Consider the following 18000-nt stretch of genomic DNA (forward strand, 5'->3'; position numbering starts at 1 on the left):
GGGATGCCGTTTGGAGCAGTCCACTCCCAGCACCTTCCTGCTTCTCCTCCCCACCCCTCATTGGGCTGGTCTCCTCCTGATTGTTGCTCCCTTGGAAAGAAGGGCTTGAATCCACTTCTGTCTGCCTCAAAGCCTCTTAACAACCTACTCCACCCTCCTGCAGGCCCCCAGATGTAGATGATGATGGTGGTAAAAATGGTCCAGGTGTTGCAGATGAAGGGAGCTGATGATTGCTGTAAGTTGAATTGTGTTTCTCCAAAAAGATACATGCAAGTCCTACCCCCGATTCCTCAGAATGTAACCTTACTTGGAAACTGGATCTTGCCTGAGGTAATCAAGTTAAAATGAGATCGTTAGGGTGGGTCCTTGTCCAGTATGACTGGTGTCCTTATAAAAAGGAGAAATTTGGACACAGGGACAGACACAGGAGACCATGTCAGGAGGCACAGGGAGAAGATGGCCGTGAGCCAAGGAACGCCTGAGCCTGCGGAGGCCTCAGGACCAGGTCCTCCTCCAGAGCCTTCCGAGGCAGCACGGCCCTGCTGACACCTTGATACAGAGTTCTGGCTTCCAGAACTGTGAGAAGTAAATTTCTGTTGTTCTAAGCCACCCAGTTTGTTGTATCTTGTTACAGCAGCCCTAGTAAACTAATACAGAGATGATGACAAGTTGGCGATGCATGTGAAGGGCTGTGTAGAGACATTGCTGGGAAGGGGCTGCCTGGGACTACCTTTCCCAGCACCCCCTGCGTGTAGGTGGAGCCATAGGATCAGCTCTCACCAGTGGGTTGGAAGAAGTGATGTGATTGTCACTTCTGGCTGAGGTGATTAAGAAGCAGGTGTGTCTTCTCCACTCTCTCTTTCCCCTCTGCAAGTTGGAAGCAGAGCAATTTGAGGCCTTGGAGGAAGGCGGAGCCATGAGGTGGAAGGAGCCTGGGCCCTAAATCACCGCAGGGAGGAAAGTCGCCTGCTGGCTGGCAGTGTCAGAGCTCTGAGAACATGCGGCAGATTTAACCCAGAGGAGGTGATGCCTGTGCACGGGCTTGAAAAAGTAAGAGACCAGTGGGAAGGGGCAAAGTGCACCAGGCAGAGGAGACAGCACGTGCAGAGGCCCAGGGGAGAGAAACTGAGCCCTGGGGACCTCCAGTAGTTTGTGTGGTTAGGGTATATCCTGTGATGGGGAGAGAGGAGACCCCAAGGCAGAGAGGTGAATGGGAGCTGGGTCCTGGGTAGGCTTGGTGTCATGTGGGGGACTTTGGGAAGCATGCTGAGTCCCTGCAGGGTGGCTATTGAATGCTTTTGAGCAGAAGGACCATGTGACCACATGGTCACACTCGTGCATTTGAAAGGGCCCTCTGGCTCCCAGCGTGGGCTGGATTGGAGAAGGAAAGATGGAAGGCGGCAAGACCGGGAGGGAGGCTGGCCCAGTGCACTGGGAGAAAGTGCAGGGGCAGAACTGAGGCAGAGGACATGGGAGTGGCTTTTAGGGGAATTCAGGATTTAGAGTCAACAGGCCTTGGTGATGGATTTCGAGGGAGGGTGAGGGAAAGGGAGGGATAAAAGATGGTGTGTAGGTTTCAGGCCTGGGGATGGTGGCGTCATCGCTGAGATATGGGGATCCAGGACTTGGACAGTGTCTCTGTTCTGGCCCTGGCCTCCGTTTTCCCAATTGCAGTCCTGTGTCCAGAATTACAGACGTAGGTGATGGATCAATAGCTGGATGAACTAGTCAAAGGGCACAGCAAGTGCAAATGCTCAGAGGCGGGAAGTTTATAGTGGGGGACAGTTTTACTTGTATAACATCTGTATCCTCCACAGGCAGGGGCAGTTGTGCCTGTCTTGTTCACTTCTGCACCCCTAACACCAACAGCCGGAGCCCAGGACATAGCAGATACTCAATTAATGGTCATGAATGAATGGAAAAATCAACAAACAAAGTGCTTCGATTCGGCTGCAGCCCAGAGGACTGGCCGGGACTCCTGGGACCGGGGAATGGAGATCTCGAGTGCCGGGTGGTTTATTTTTCATTCCTTTGATGATGGGTTTAGAGTTGCGGCAAGGCCTGAAAAGAAAGACAGCTGGGTCCAGCAGCACAGCTAAGTGGGCCATTTGGGAGCCGAGGAAAGGGATATCCCTGGTCTGATGGTCCTTATTGGTCTTAGCAAATCAGAGGCTCCCTGGTGTTCCCCAGTGGATGGCAATGAGGAGGAAGGCCAGTGCACTGCCACCCTCCACACTGGCCGCAGAGAAGAGTAACCTCTGCCCTCTCCAGAGCCCGGCTCTGCTCTCTGCTTCCCTCCATCCCTCAAATGGAAAAGCAGGTGATGGATGGTTTGTCTCCTTGCCTGTTTCCTTCTCTGACAAAGTCAGTTACCCTGTGAGGCATGGTTCCATCCATCTTACCTGGAGTCAACCAGCTTTTCTGCCAAATGCCCAGAACACAGCCCAATGGAGACAGGCTGTGTCCCTGACTCCCGCTGGATCCCCAGGGAATCCCTGGTCTTCCCTTTGGAAGGGGAACATTGTGGCAGGGCCGCAGCTGAGGTGCCTTCATCCATCCTGAGCAGAGCTGGCTGAGCCGCCCTCCGTGTAGCCAGGCCTCTTCCTGTGGCCCAACAACGGGGAAGGTTTGCAGAGTCTGGCACTGGCTGCCTCCTTTGCGAGGCAAGGAGCACTGTGAAAGGACACCTACCCAGGCAGGCACACTTTCAGAGCCAGGCTGTATACCATCAACAAGGCCCCGCCCCAGGCTCGCAGGCACAAAGGCAAATGGCCAAGGGGAGATGAATGGGCATCTCAGAGCCCTCCCCCGCCCCGCCCCATTCCTCACTGCCCTGCCTGCATCAGGTCTTCACCGGCCCTGCCTGGACACCACCCAGTCCTCCCCCCTGCCCTGCCCCAGACCTACCGTCACCCAGTTGCCATGCGCTGTGTCTCAGGCACAGCCCTGACCATGCCAGCCCCCTCCCTGCTTAGCGACATTCCAGGATTCTTCCTCTCCTACCAAAGGAAGCCGCTCAACTTTGCAGGTGAGGCTGACCTTGACTGAGCCCATTAACAGTCCTGCAGGGAGGCTGTGCAGTGCAGTGGTTAAGAGCCCAACTCTGAAGCCAGGCTTCCCTGGTCAAAATCTTGGCGTGGCCATGGCCCTGAACGAGTTACTTAATTTCTTAACACCTCAGTTTCTTCATTTATAAACTGGAGATCATGATAATATGTATCTCATGCCGTTGTTATGAGGATAGATGAGTTAGTGTGTGTAGAGCCCTCACCACCTGCTCATTCTGGTGATCTGTTACTCCCCCTCTCCCCTTCTTCTTCCTCCTCCCCCCCTTCTTCTTCCTCCTCCCTCCTCTCCCTGCCCCTTAGACTTGTTATCTAACTGCTCTAAGCCTCGGTTCATTCATCCTGCACGTGCAGATGGTAAAGCCAGCCCCACAGGCTTCTTAAATGGATTGAATGGATTGAATGTTCACGAGAAGGGCTTGCTGCACAGTGGGTGCCTAATAACTGCTGGTTGACACAATCGGTGCTGGGCTGACATAAGCCAGCTCTGCCTCCAGAGCTTCACCTCCAGAAGGGCAGGCAAGATCCCGGGGGAAACCTTATCCACCAGTTTTGCTCTGGGAAAGAGAACTGGAAACTTTTCTAATTCTAAAGAGTAAATGTCAGAGGCTTGGGAAGGATTTTGAGGTTCTGAAAATAAACGTCGGCAAGGAAGGGAAGGAGGGAAGGGGGAAAGAAAGGAGGGCATAGAGGTGAAGGAGGGCCAGGGTGAGAGGCAGAGAAGAGATGTCCAGACTGAGTGAGAGAGAGAGAGAGAGAGAGAGAGAGAGAGAAACCTCAGTGCCTGCCCCCAGATGCTGTGATACAGAGCTGAGAAAGCAGGTAGCTGCTGAAACAGACACTGTCATGCTTGGCGGATGGGTGCCACTGGGTAGAGTGGCTCTGTTCTGCCATCAGGTGAATTGAACAGGTCCAACAGTGGGTGTTTGACGTCAGCAGATATTTGTGGAGCAGGTGCAGAGCTGGGCTTTGGGAATAATAATACCCGTTCCACAGGGTTCGTGGGTGAATTTAGAAAATGAGTTAAAAGTGCCCGTCTCTGTGTCACACACAGTAGGACTGCAATAAATGATGTGCCTTTTCTCCTTCTTGTTCTATACCACGTTTTCTTTTCTTTGTCAGAACCCATCAAATTCTCCATGAGAAGTAGCCAGCTTTCCCCCTTAGACAAGTAAAAGTAGTTTGTGATTTTCTGTGAAAGATGCTAGGTTGGTTGGTACTTTTATATGACAACGTAGATTTTGTCTTCTGCTCTTGCTGCTGTGAAGTTGGAATAGTGAAGGCATCTGAAACTCACCTTCTGGGGGTCCGGCTGCCCTTGTGCCCAGAATTTCCTGCTGGGTTTTAGTGAGTGCCTATAGAGCTGTTGCCATCCAGGGCACACTGAACGGGCCTGTGTTGCCTGGCGGGCGGGGCCTTCTTCCCCTGTACGCTTCTGCAGTTCATGTGCTGATAAGGTGGTTTTCGCACATTCATAAGCATTTGGGTATCTTCTTCAGTCATTTATATTTCGGGGAAAATAAATTCTTTACGCTCTCGTAAAGTGACCGTTCTGCAGCCTCAGACACGCCCAGTGGATGTGAACAGGAGCTGGAAGAGGCCCTGCGCTGAGAATCAGTCCTGGATGCGCTGAGAGCTTGTTGTGCAGCTTTGGGAGAGTGGTTCCCTCTCTCTGGGTCTCGACATCTCCTTCATCAACTCTGATACTTAGAGTCTGAATGTTCCGGGAGTGTGAGGGTCCAGGCAAAGGGGAACTCAAAGACTTTATTTATGAAACAAATATGGACCTACCCAGGCACAAGGCTGTGTCCCAAGGAAGAGGATCCATTTCTTGGCCTCAAAGAACAGATCTAGAGAGAGGAAATTCATTCATGAAATATTAAAACGTCACTGTAATGGACAGAATGGAAGCTACGGGGGCAGGGAGTTCCTTTTCTTTACTGCTGTTCCCTCCTCTGTGGGTCCCCTGGCCTCTGCCCCTGCATCCCTCCTGGAAAAGGGGGCGGGGCGCAGCACCTTTAATCCATAATCAATGTGCCAGGAGGGCAGGGACAGAACTGACTGTGTACGCAGCTCACATTACCCTGAAGAGCCCAGCCCAGCCCAGTCAATCAATGCACCTGCAACGCTGGTGACTTCCGCCTCCAATCAATAATGCTTACAAAGTTGGGCGGGAGGGATGTAATTTCTTTTTCCTTCCCCCACTTCCTTTCTGGAATAACCAACCATCTCTCTTGCAAATAAATGCCTCGTGCCCTGCAGGCCCCTCAGGCCCTGGGAGGCTGCAGAGAGGTTTCCTTTCAGTGGACCCCAGTGTCTCCAAGCCCTGGCCCAAGAGCTTCACATGTGGACTTGACTCTCTCCGCAGCATCCCCGTGCAGTAGCATTTCAGGGGGGCTGAGTCACTTATGTGAGAATGCACAGCCAGGAAGTGGCAGAGCCTGGAGCTAACAGATTAAAAATAATAACACGGAGCATTTATGGAGCCCCTCCAGTGCCTGGGGAGGTGGACTTGGAGAGGAGGGGCTCTCTGAGCTGGGTCCTGGAGATCCCTGAGCGCTGTTCACCAGGCAGGCATGAAGGGAGAGGGGGTTCCAGTTGGGTGAACAGCAGGGGCAAAGGCAGGGGAGGGGAGGGACCTGCAGGTGGGTCCCTGGGGCTGGAGGCAAAGGGCTGGCTGGGAGAGGATGCTGGAGAGGAGGCCTGGTCCTGCGGGGCCTTGGATGCCAAGCCAGGAAGCTTGGGCTCAGCAGTCAGAGAACTTGTGGATTTCAGAAAGTTCTTCCATGTGGTAGGCTGAACCTGGCCCCCTTCAGCCCCAATCTTTTGTTTTATTTTATTTATTTATTTTTAAAATTAAATTAAATTAAATTAAAAATTTTTAACATCTTTATTGGAGTATAATTGCTTTACAATTGTTTGTTAGTTTCTGCTTTATAACACAGTGAATCAGTTATACATATACATATGTTCCCATATCTCTTCCCTCTTTCGTCTCCCTCCTTCCCACCCTCCCTATCCCACCCCTCCAGGCCGTCACAAAGCACCGAGCTGATCTCCCTGTGCTATGCGGCTGCTTCCCACTAGCTATCTATTTTACATTTGGTAGTGTATGTATGTCCATGCCACTCTCTTACTTTGTCCCAGCTTACCCTCTTTTGTTTTAGCTTTTCTCCTGAGCCCCATGGGACAGGATGTATTTGTGTGTCTCTCCGGGACAGCCAGAGACACCTGCAAGTGGCCTTGGCTCCGCCCACGGATGCCTCTCTTCTCAGGTTTAAAGACAGGGTGCTGCAACCCTTCCCATCCTCAGTCCTCATTATGCCTCTAGTCACCCTCCAGGTCATCGATAAAAATAGGTAAGATTTAATAACTGCAGTTCTACAAAACTGATGTCCGTGAGCTCTTGCTGTGAGCCAGCCCCTCTTCTCGCACTGTGCATGTCACCCCTCATGTCACCCTCACAGCATTCCCATGACCAAGGTTTGACGTCATTCCCATGTCCCAGGTCTGTGCTTTAACAGCGGTGCTGTATCACCGGCTGCCTCTTTTGTGGTACTCCTTATTCTCTGAACTTTTCTACTAAACCATTCCAACATGTAAAAAAAATAAATAAAATAACTATTTAAGAAGCTGGACTGTCACATCCTTCCTTGTTCCTGGCCTCTCTGAGCACAGAGGATGGCATCTATTCAGCTGTGACTCCCAGGTACTGAATGCTTCCCTGTGCTGGCCCTATACTAAGCCCTCTACAAAGATCTCCTCTAGTCCTCCTAACTCCCCCCAACCCCAAGAGGCCAGTTTAGTTATCTTTGTTTTCCAACTGAGAGCAATGTAACTCAGAGACGCAAAGGGACTTGTCCAAGGTCACACAGCTAGGCAGCGCCTGGCGTCAACAACTGACTCCAGAGCCCTTGTTCTGAACTCCTGAGCAGGGGGAGTTCTCTGAGTCTGACTTCTGTAAGGGGAAAACAGAGGAACAAGAACAAACTTGTCCTCGGTTCTGGTAGCCAGAAACCAGGAACCCAAAGCTCTATGTCACCTTCAGGCTGTTTTGAGGATGGATGGGCTGAGCTCCTGTGCTGGCTGCAGCCTGGGTGGCTGTTCTGCCCTGAATTACGGCCTCTGTGGTTAAAGGGCTCTGGTTTTGACTTGCCAACCCAGATGCTTTGTGTCAGTTAGGGCCACCTTTACCAGGACTCTGACAGTCTCCACAGTGGGTGTGGGGTGGGGGGGAAGGACTTGATCATCACTGTCCCTTCTTCTCAATGGTTAGACCAATGCTGCCCCCATCCCTGGCCCTACTGGAGCAGCATCAGAGGGGCAGCTTGTGCATGTAATTCAATAGCCAATCATGGAGGACACCTAGTTTGAGGCCTTGCCTGTGGGAGTACTGTATCAGTCAGCATAGGTGAGGCTTTAGTTAGTAACAAACAGTCCCCAGTGGCTTAAAAAATATATATATATATATGTTACTGATATTTTATTTATTTGTTTCTTTATTAATTTATTTTGAAATTGAAGTATAGTTGATTTACAATATTGTATTAGTTTCAGGTTACAACATAGTGATTCAGTATTTTTATAGATTATACTCCATTTAAAGTTATTACAAAATAATTGTTATATTTCCCTGTGCTGTTCAATATATCCCTGTTGCTTATTTAATTTACATATAGTAGAGTGTCTCTTAATCCCGTACCTCTATCTTTCCCCTCCCCGCTTCCCTCTCCCCACTGGTAACCACTAGTTATTCTCTATATCTGTGAATCTGTTTCTGTTTTGTTAGGTACAGTTGTTACACACATTTTGTTGTTTTATTTTTTTGGATTCCACATATAAAACCCCACATGTTTATTTCTTGCTAATCCTACCTGCCCGTTGTGAGTTGGGTGAGGTTGCTCTGCTCATCAGGGCCATTCACGGACCCCAGGTGACAAAGTAGCCATCAAGCCAGAGATGGAGAGAGTCCTGGTGGGTTTACACTAGCCATTAAATGCTCAGCAGGGGAATGACATGCATTACTTCATTCACACAACTCATTGACCAGAACAAGTCACATGGTCCCACTGGGCCACAGGGGACAGGAAGTTCAATACCATCGCACACCTGGAAGGGGGAGATGCGAAAATATTTGGCAGAAGGTATGACTACCCCAGGCACCGGGGGGTTGTGAAGGGTGGTGACTCTGCCCCCACCTCCCCCTTCATACCACCTCCCACCCTGCACACCACCCCAGGGGGCTTACAGCTTCGGCAGGGTGACTGTGCTGATTTTCCTCCCATTCAATCCCAGGGGTCTGTGGACATAATTATCCCAAGAGTCTGAGATTCAGCAGGTAAATGAGCTGAGGGTGATCACAGAGCTTGGAAGTGACTGGGTTGGGACTGGAATCCAGGTTTGTCTGGCTCAAAGCCCAATCCTCTTCTCCCTGAACCGTGGTGCTCCTCAAAACGATCAGAAAATTGGCAGAGCAGTGGAAAGACTGAGATGAATGGTGGGGTGCAGACAGTGCTACAGGCCACCAAGAGCCTAAGAACCCGGGAGGGTCTGGAGGGGTCACATCCAGGTGGGTGAGGAAAATACAAGGTGCCGTGTGTGGGGCTGCGATGCTTACTTAGTAAGAGGCATCAATGACAGCCTCTGGATAGTGAACTGTTCCTTTGTGCCAGGCGCCCTGCCAATCGCTCTGCACCAATTCAATCACTGAATTCTCAGAGCAACCCCCTGATGAGGTACCATTGGATAGTACCAACGAATAAGGTACCATTTTACAGATGAGGAAAATGGAGGCTGGAAAAGTTGATGCCTGAGTTCACTCAGCTGGTCAGAAGCTGAGCTCTCTCTTGCCACTTGCACCCCTTTGCTCTTCCTTACGAGCCCCAGAGCCTGACAACCAAGCTTTGGGTTAAAAGAGCATGTACAGCTCCCAACCTGCTGACCACCTTCTCCTACCCCCTCACTCTGCCAAACCCAAGCCTGCCTTTAACAACTCCATTTCCCCAGAGAGGGACCCACTTCATTATGAAAGGCTCCCCTCCACAAAGACACAACACGGAGGCTGATGAAATTCACTTGGATTCAGCGTCACTTTGGAAATCGATTCGCTATGATTGCAAATCCAGTGTCTGTCAGCAGTTGCCTAATTTTAGCTGGATCTTTGCAGGCTTCTCACCAGGCTCATCCGCCCCTGTGGACTGACAGAGCCGTTCTGAGAGTATCATTGATCTTTTGACTAAAGTATCCTATGAAACACAAACCCGCTGTTACTCAGAGAGCTGTCTGCCGTGGTGGCACAGAAGAAACGCCCCCAGGTCAATGATAACCATAATTTCATTGTAAAACACGCCCTCTTGTACCGTGTCCCTCCCACCTCTTCCCCGCTTTGATCTTGGGCTCACAGCTCAGACCTGGAAAATCGATGCCTTTCACTGTTTCAACTTTGTCACAGAGCAATGGGGGGGTTGGGTGGGGAACCATCAATAGGGTGTTAAAGATATTTCCAGTTATGTGCAAGCTCCCTGTGATGAGGGCCCTTGGCAACTTGCAGTGAGTTAGCACCTATTTATTTGCAGGAGGGGAGTTGGTGGGAGGTTGAATCAGTGCTCCTGTTCTGGGGTATTCCACTCAGCTAAGTGACTGAGGAGGCGGCAGAGGTGGAGGGTTGCCAGAGGTTCTGGAGTCCCTGGAAGGCAGAAACCATAGTCCTTAAGTGTGGAAGTGGACAGAATAAGAAATGGGTGTCTTATCTTGCAACCTGTTGGCCAGGCAGTGGGGAGTTCCAGGAAAGGAGACAGGGAGAAAGGCATCTACCACTTCGGAGACAGGTGTTCTCTGGCAGGACCGGGTCATCAACTCCGATTTGGGGAAGATCCTGAGGGTCCAACGACCTCATCTTAGACGTGGGCCCCCTGAGACCTGGGGAAGGAAAGGCAGCCTGTTTCTCGATCCCCCTATAAGTCAGTGGCAGAAAGAGATTTTATGGATGGCAGGGGAAAGAACACAGTTTCCTTCAGCTGGCCCTGAGGGTGCCCAATGGTCTAGGCCAGGGATCTAGGCCACATCTGACCCACAGTCTGTTTTTGCAAATAAAGTTTTATTGGAACACGGCCCCACTCATCCTCTCCTGTACTGCCTAAGGCTGTGTTCATGCTCCACCGGCAGAGCTGACGCGCTGCATCGTCAGCCACAGTCCGCAATGAACCTACATCAGGAGGTCTGATCTGTTGTTTCCTAGATTCCGTTTACCTGCCTGCACGTGCCGTGTTTGCAGCCGGATACCTTGTAGGAGGTGACTCTGCAGCACTGGCCAAGAGGCAAAGCTGAGCATGGGCAGGTGTGTGGAAGCGGCCTGGGCAGGGGAAATAGTGTAGGCAAAGGCACAGAAGTGTGGAAGGAAGCAAGAAGGAGCTCGAGGTGGATGGTGATGGTGGGGGCGAGGGATGGAAAAGTGGGGGCGGGGGATGGAAAAGTAGGGGCAGGCAATGAGTCTACAGACTTTGCCCAAGGCCAGACGTGTAATGCCAGGCTAAGGAGTTTGAAATCTATTCTGGAGACCAAAGAGTTTTGCGGCCTGCTTCCTCTGAGGTGGCTCAATGGTTGGGTTGCCGGATTTAGCAAGTAAAACTGTAAGACGGACTCTTCATTACATTTGAATGTCAGTTAAACAATGAATATTTTTTTAGTATGAGTATGACCTATACAATATTTAGGATATACCTATTCTGTTTTTAACTGTTTTTTATTCAGTTAATACATTTATTGAAATCCAGGTACTGGAGTTAGACTTTTAAAAATAATTTTCCCAGCCATCCCATGAGATATGTACTAGTAATAAATCCATTTTATAGATAACGTCTAAGACTTGGAGAAATTATCAGTGACACACAACATAAGCACTGCAGCTGGGAATCAATGTCAAGCCAGCTCAGGTCTTCAGAGCTCCTGTTCTTAATAACTCTCTGTTTTCCTACACAGAATGGTTCAATTAATTCTGCTTGAGATATACTTATCATAAAAAAGAAATCCATTGTTCATCTGGAATTCAAATGTAACTGGATGCCCTGTATTTTATCTGGCAGCCCTGCTTGGGGATGCAGCAGCGGGAGGGGAGGTTGAGAGTGGGAGCAGAGTGTTGGCAAAGTCATCCCAGGCCAAGGCTTGAGGGGCTCCTTCCTTCTCCCCAGGAGACTCCTCCCTTTACTTTTGCAGAAGACCACAACCTTTCACTGGCAACCTGCCTCACACGAGGTGAATATGGGAACTGGACTTCTGGAAGGCGGGCCTTGGCAAGGGCCCCAGTGGAGGCCTGAATCCTCCCTGTATCAGGAGCTCCCAGGGCGCCTTTGAGGATGTGGGAAGTGGGGGCAGGAAGGCAGGGGCCTGGAGGGAGAAGGGGGATGAGGTGTGGCTGCCAAGTGGGTCTGTTTACTCCCACTCGCTGCAGGTTACATTGAAATGGGATAAAATTATCCTCTAAGCCCCTTTATTTCCATTCAGTGCTTCTAGAAAAGACACATTTGACATGTAGGAGAAGGAAAAAAAGAAAGCGAGAGATATAATTTTCAGTTGAAACTGTAGGATGGAGAGATCTCAGTGAACTCAGCGTTTAGTGTGTCTTAATGTCTCCATACATGAGTCCAGGTGAGTGAGATGATAGAAAGTGTGCCAGGATCTCCCCCACGAGTCCCTGTCTTGGGGGGAGGGGCGTTGCAGGGGGAGGGGCTTGGCCCTCCTCACAAAGGTCTCCCCCAGTGATAGGCCGTGAGGCTCACTCCTTCCCTCTCCTCATGGGCAGCCTTGAAGTCCATGTAAAGGGGGCGCACCAGAGAGGGTCACTCATTTTAAATATGCATCGTTCCCTGGACCATGATCATTTCCTTAAGAGAAGTATCCAGGGGTGGACTTGTCAAGACAGATGCTTTTGAGGCACTTTGCCTGAATGCCTTGGGTCAAGCCTGGGCTCCACCATCTACTCGCTATGTGACGGTACGCAGACTACTTCCTCTCTCTGTGCCTCCGTCTCCTCATCTGAAAAATGGGGATGATAACAGTACCCACCCCTCCTAGGGTTGTTGTAAAAAATTAAAGTGTTTACTACACTCTCCACTCAAGAAAACACTCAAGAAATTATAGCTACTACTATTGTTTTTTATTGTTATTCTTAGAGTGCCTCCAGAAATGCTGTGCTAATTTTAGTGACTGACAGCACCTCTCGAGTGTTTTAGACGTGGAAAGGGCAGGATGGAGAGAGCTGGCTTCTTTACCTGGGTCTTCATCTGACACATATAATCTTGCTGAACCCTTGTCCCTCTTTCTGAGTGTCAGTTCTTTCATCTGTTAAATTAGCCATGGTCTATGTGATCACTGAAATCCTATTCAGGTGATGAATTTGTGAATACAGATAGCTGGAAAACGAGGAACTTTCAAAAATAGGACAGATATGCCTTTTACAATCTTTCAAATGACTCAGGAAAACTTGTGGATGAAGTAGAGATAAACTCATGCCTGGATCATGATATATTCTGAGTTATTTGGGTCTGCTCTACTGCCTACATCCATTTGTTAGTTTAATAAGCGCTTATTGGAAAGCACCATGGGCAAGGTTAGGGTTTGGGGAAATGGAAACCCTTCAATCATTTATTCATCCACTCACTGAACACATGGTTATGGAGTCCCAGCTCTGTGACAATCACTGTTCTGGGCACTGGGAATACAACCATGAAAAAGATAGACAAGGGCTCCACCCTGCAGGAACTCACATTCTGGAAGGGGAAGCAGGTAAATATACAAGTATATCAATAAGTAGATTGACTTCAGACCATGATGAAGGCGATGCAGGTAGTAACTGAGGGTGATGTGCTTGAACAGGGGATGCTGTGGGACAGGAGGACGGAAATGCACGATCGGATGATCAGGGAGGGCTTCTTGAGGGAGACGATATTTGGACTCAGGACTTAACAATAAGAAGGATCCAGTCATGTGGAGATCAGGGGGCAGAGAGCTCCAGGCAGAGGGAACAGCATGTGTAAAGGGCTGGAGGTGCACACTAGCTGGCTATGTTCTAGGCCCTGAGGAAAGGCCAGTGTGGCCGGAGCAGAGTGAGGGAGGGGAGAGCAGTAGGAGATGAGGTCAGAGAAGCAGAAATAGAATTGCAAGGATTAAAAGTGTTTAGCTCAGTCGCTGGCACACAGTAGGTCCTTTATAACCTTTCCCTACTTCTGAGAGCTCACCTGGCTACAGATAACATGAGTGGGAGGAGAGAGAGGAGACCCGTGAGAGAATCTTGAGGTCCTTTCCAAACCCAAGAATTTGTGACTAAGAGGCTTGAAAGCAATTTGCTAATTTGAGTAGGGTAAATACTCTCACTTCCAGTCCTTTTTATAATATTAAATGGCTTCACAAAATATATTTTGTTCCCTCCCTGGAATTGTGATCAGCTTGTGTTAGTGACATTTTCTTGTATTTTCAAAGACATGTCTAAATTTCCCCTTTAAAATGCAAAGGCTAATTCAAGACTCAGAATTCCTTTTTTTTTTTTGAGTTTTGGAAGTATCTGACAGTAGTCTAATATTAGTAAAACTGTAAGCTCCACAGAATTCCTTTTATGCACTTGGAAAATTCTCTTGTCTTGGCCCCTTGCCCTATGCTCCCCAGAAAGTCAGTCTCCCCGGGCCCTCCTGGATGTCCAGGGGCCCCCAGCTTGGCTCTGTGTTTCCCAAGGAGGTTCCTTTCAATGACTCACAGGACTGGAAGCAGAGCTAAAGGCTGAGGAGCCCAGCCCTTCATTTCACAGATGAGGAAACCAAGGTCAGAGAGAAGAGAATTCTCCAGGGTGTCTACTGGGAATATGATCTGGGACAAGGATATCTCCCACAAACCCCTTAACCCACAGCACATGGAGAGCAGCTGCCCTTCCCAGGTATGCAAAGGACCAGTTCTGCCAATAACTGCAATTAATTCATTAATTGATTCCTTCCAAAGACATCCACTGACGGCTACCACGTGCCCAATAATGAGCAAGAACGAGGAAAATAGAGGATAATAAGGTGAAATCTCTGTTCTCAAGTCGAGTTGGAGTGGGAGCAGAGGCATACCAACCAGAAAACATCACATCCTCCTCTTCATAGTCATGGTCGCCATTATGAGCATCATCACAGTTTTACAGGGGGTGGTGGGAATGGAGCAGTTTGTCAGGAGGCAGAACTGAAGGTTTAGCAGAGGAGGTGACACCTGAAACTTAAAGAAGTGAGTGTTTTCTGTGCAGGTGGTGGAAGGGAAGCAATCAGAGGCAGAGGGAACACACGGCCAAGGCATGGAGGTAAGGTGACAGAGAGTGTGGCATGAGGACCCTGCAAATATTCAGGTGAGTGCACAGTGCAGGTTGGGTGTGTCTGGAAGGGGCTGGACAGGTAGCCTGGGGCCAGATCATGAAAGGATTTGAGTACCTGGTCAAGTGCCCAGCAACACTCCCTCCTCTCTCCATCCTTCTGCTAACAGCCTTTCATTTCCTTCTTGTTTGCCCCTTCCCCACTCTCTGTGGTTCTGGACTGGTTGTCAATCAACCACCTCCCTCCCAACAAAGGAAGGAGCATGTGACTCAGAAGTGACCAATCACAGTACCCAACCCAAGTGGCTACTGTGATTGGTGCAGGGATAGGCACATGGCTCAAGCCAGGCCAATCAGAGCTCTTCTCTAGAGATTGATGAATGGTTGCTGGGCAGGGCAAGGTCTCTCTTTCCTCTGGGCCACGGTAAGCCTGGTGGTGTCTTTCCACCCTGTCCGCTCCATGCATCTGGCCATTTGGAAGAAAGGATGAGCTGGGCTTCTGACCTGCGTTATGCTGCATAAATGGCTCTTCTACCTGGGTCTGAGTGTGGAGCACGTGGTCATAATCACTAATTACCTGGTTGCATCCTTCCCTGAAGCAGCCCCCTTGCTGCGCCTACCCTCTCCTGGTGCCTCCAGCCTCTCTCCACCCCAGCCCTCTTGCCTTTCCTGACTCATCCTTAAGTAAAGGCTTTTCCTCACCTCTGCTGGAGTGCTCAGAAGCTCCGCTTTGCTGGGGGAACTGGGACGGACACCTTCACTGCTTGGCATTGTTCTCGGGAAGCCGAGGTACCTCTCAATTATGTATTAGGCAGACTTTCTCCATCAAAGGGCCTGAAATTCTGGGAAACTTTTCCCTCTGTTGCTTGCTGGGCCAGGCACAGGGTCTTACCAATTTAGCGAGCCCGGGAGAGAAATGAGAGTCTGCTGCTCCCCAAGGGGAGCCTGACTGGGTTGATCTAAAATAGAAGGGGGAAAAAAATAAAATAAAATAGAAGGAGAGGGAGGTTGACCTGGTTCGGGGCCGGTTATTGGGGGCTGGCCTTGCGGGCTGCTCCCGAGGGTGCTGGGTGAGGGGCAGTGGGCGGTCCAGGTGCTGCTGGCGCTTCTGGGCCGTAGAGCTGAGTGGAGAGGCTGTTTGGAGGAGGGTGGGAGTCCCTGCCCTTGCTGTGTCCATCTGTGTGAGGTCCCCATGCAAGAGAGCCTTGGTTACTGAGGCTCGGGTCTTGCCCACCAGCTCTGGTCTCTGGGAACCCCAGACACTCAAGATTATTTGAGTACGAGTCTATTAGCATTCAATGTTCATTCAACTAAAGTCTTTGCCCTTCTGGCTCATGGAGATTTAGAACCGGAAGGGAGCTTAGAAGCCACAGAGTGTATCCTCTTCAGAGGTGGGACTCGCTCGCTGATAAACATGTCCGAAGAGTCCCTTGCCTCAGGATAGCATCCCATCTCTTTGGCACAGATTTGAGGTCTGTCTCGTGCAGCCCTCAGGACACTTCCAGCCCCACTTCTGGCCACAATAAATGCTTCCCCAACATATTGTGAACCTGCACTGCTCTGGGCCTTTGCTCCTGTCTCCATGTCTGGGTTCTCTTCCTCTCTGCCACTTGGTGCCATTCTAAGCATCCGTCAAGAGTAGACCAGATGTCTTCTCCTCCCTAGAGCCTTCCCCTTCCTGCAGGCAGGACTAACCACTCTGTCCTCCATCCTCTCACTGACGTCTCATCTTGGATTCCCTTCTCAGAAAGACCTTCACGTGGGCTTCCCTGGTGGCGCAGTCGTTGGGAGTCTGCCTGCCAGTGCAGGGGACATGGGTTCATGCCCTGGTCCGGGAGGATTCCACATGCCGCAGAGTGGCTGGGCCCATGAGCCATGGCCGCTGAGCCTGCGCGTCCGGAGCATGTGCTCCGCAATGGGAGAGGCCACAGCGGTGAGAGGCCCGCGTACCGCAAAAAAAAAAAAAAGAAAGAAAGACCTTCACTGACCTGTCCATCTGATGGGCACAGTTCATTGTCCACGCCAGAGCGAGACTCTATAACGTCACCCTGTTTATCTTCTTCCAGCCTCTTCCCACCTGGGATACTCGAGGATGATGGTCTACCTGTTCCTTCCTGCCTCCCCACTCCAGACGTCAGATCCTGGGGGCAGGGACCTCGTCTGTTCGCTGCTGCACCCTCACCCCCATCTGGGCCGGCACACAGTAGGGCCTCAGTAAGCCTGGTGGTGGCATGAGTGAACCTGACATTGGGCCTTTGTCTGGCATCCCAGGTTGTCTCCTTGAGGACAAACCTGTGTCCTAAAGTGTCCCAGCTCCTGTGCAGCACGAGGAAGAGGGGCTCAGAGCCCAGGGGGTGACTCTCTGCCGCATTTTGAGGGTTTGGAGAAGGAGCCTTAAGGCCAGTCAAGTGGCTAAGTCACGTCTTTTCAAATGGGGCAAACGCGGATTTACACAATAGCCTGTGACAAGCTCATCTTCAGGGGACGATCTGGCAGGAAACATTCCTTTTTCCAAAGGGTGCCTCAGCCCTGGGAGAAATAATGAGGGCTTTTTCAGGATTCTAATTGTTCCCGGTGCTGACAGGCTGCAGGGCCAGAGCTGCCGCCGCCGCCCAGCACTCACGCAGGCACCCAGCGTGTCTATTCCCGGGTCTCCAGGTGAGCACCCTGCTCCCAGGGGTGCCTGGGGGTCCAGGGTCCGTCCCTGTGGTTTCTGCTCCCTCCTGCCGACAGGCACGTGACCTCAGCGGGAAGAGGGCCTCCCTGGGAGCCCAGGACCTGGACACAGCGGGTCCTTACTCAGTGGGGCTGTCTTCTCCTGCCTGCAGCTCTAGGGGCCCAGCAGGGGAGGTTTCAGGGTCTCCTGAATGCCCCCGACAGGCTCCTGAGGCTGGGGGTGCAGTGGTTCAGGGCTTGGGCTGCGAGGCTCTTGCTAGGTAAAGAAATAGGGGCTCGCTTCCCTGGTGGCGCAGTGGTTGGGAGTCTGCCTGCCGTTGCAGGGGACACGGGTTCGTGCCCCGGTCCAGGAAGATCCCACACGCTGCGGAGCGGCTGGGCCCGTGAGCCGTGGCCGCTGAGCCTGCGCGTCCAGAGCCTGTGCTCCGCAACGGGAGAGGCCACAACAGTGAGAGGCCCGCGTACCACAAAAAAACCAAAAAGAAATAATTGACCCCATATTGTCCAAGCTGAAAAGGGCCTTGGTGACCATCCACTCAATGCCTTGACGGTCCAGATGGGGGACGAAGGCAGACGTGGGGATGTCAAAGGGAGGATGGGGCAGGGGCTGCATTTTAGGAGCATCTTTAGTGCCAAGCTCTCCGCAGTAGGGACGGGGCTCACCCACATGGACCCCAGCTGAGGGCCAGGCACAGCACCAGGGTTACCTCACTCAGGGTTCACACCAGCCCTGTGATGCCGGTATTATCCCATTTCCCAGATGAGGTAAGTAAGGCTCACAGAGATTAAGTGACTTGCTCAGTGCCCCACAGCAAATCCCTCCTAAACACAAAACTGACCAGTTGGGAAAAGACACGTGACCTTCCTGGCTTTTGCACCAACCAGAGATCCCCCAACACTTCCACTTCCTGTCCTCCAGGGACGGAGCAT

The 18000-nt window shown here is 51.0% G+C and overlaps 1 protein-coding gene and 1 long non-coding RNA gene across 2 annotated transcripts in view; one reads left to right on the forward strand and one right to left on the reverse strand.

The window, feature by feature from the left end:
* LOC137208739 (receptor-type tyrosine-protein phosphatase U-like) overlaps window positions 1–18000 on the reverse strand; it is a 274206-nt gene that overhangs the window by 115675 nt on the left and 140531 nt on the right. The gene's annotated exons all lie outside the window — the stretch shown is intronic.
* On the forward strand, window positions 13870–16540 carry LOC137210197 (uncharacterized). The gene is made up of 3 exons (XR_010936330.1): window positions 13870–13986; window positions 14332–14430; window positions 16142–16540. It is a non-coding gene; the product is annotated as an uncharacterized lncRNA (long non-coding RNA).

Source organism: Pseudorca crassidens, chromosome 2 (assembly GCF_039906515.1).
Source record: "Pseudorca crassidens isolate mPseCra1 chromosome 2, mPseCra1.hap1, whole genome shotgun sequence".
In the NCBI taxonomy this organism is placed as follows: Eukaryota; Metazoa; Chordata; class Mammalia; order Artiodactyla; family Delphinidae; genus Pseudorca; species Pseudorca crassidens.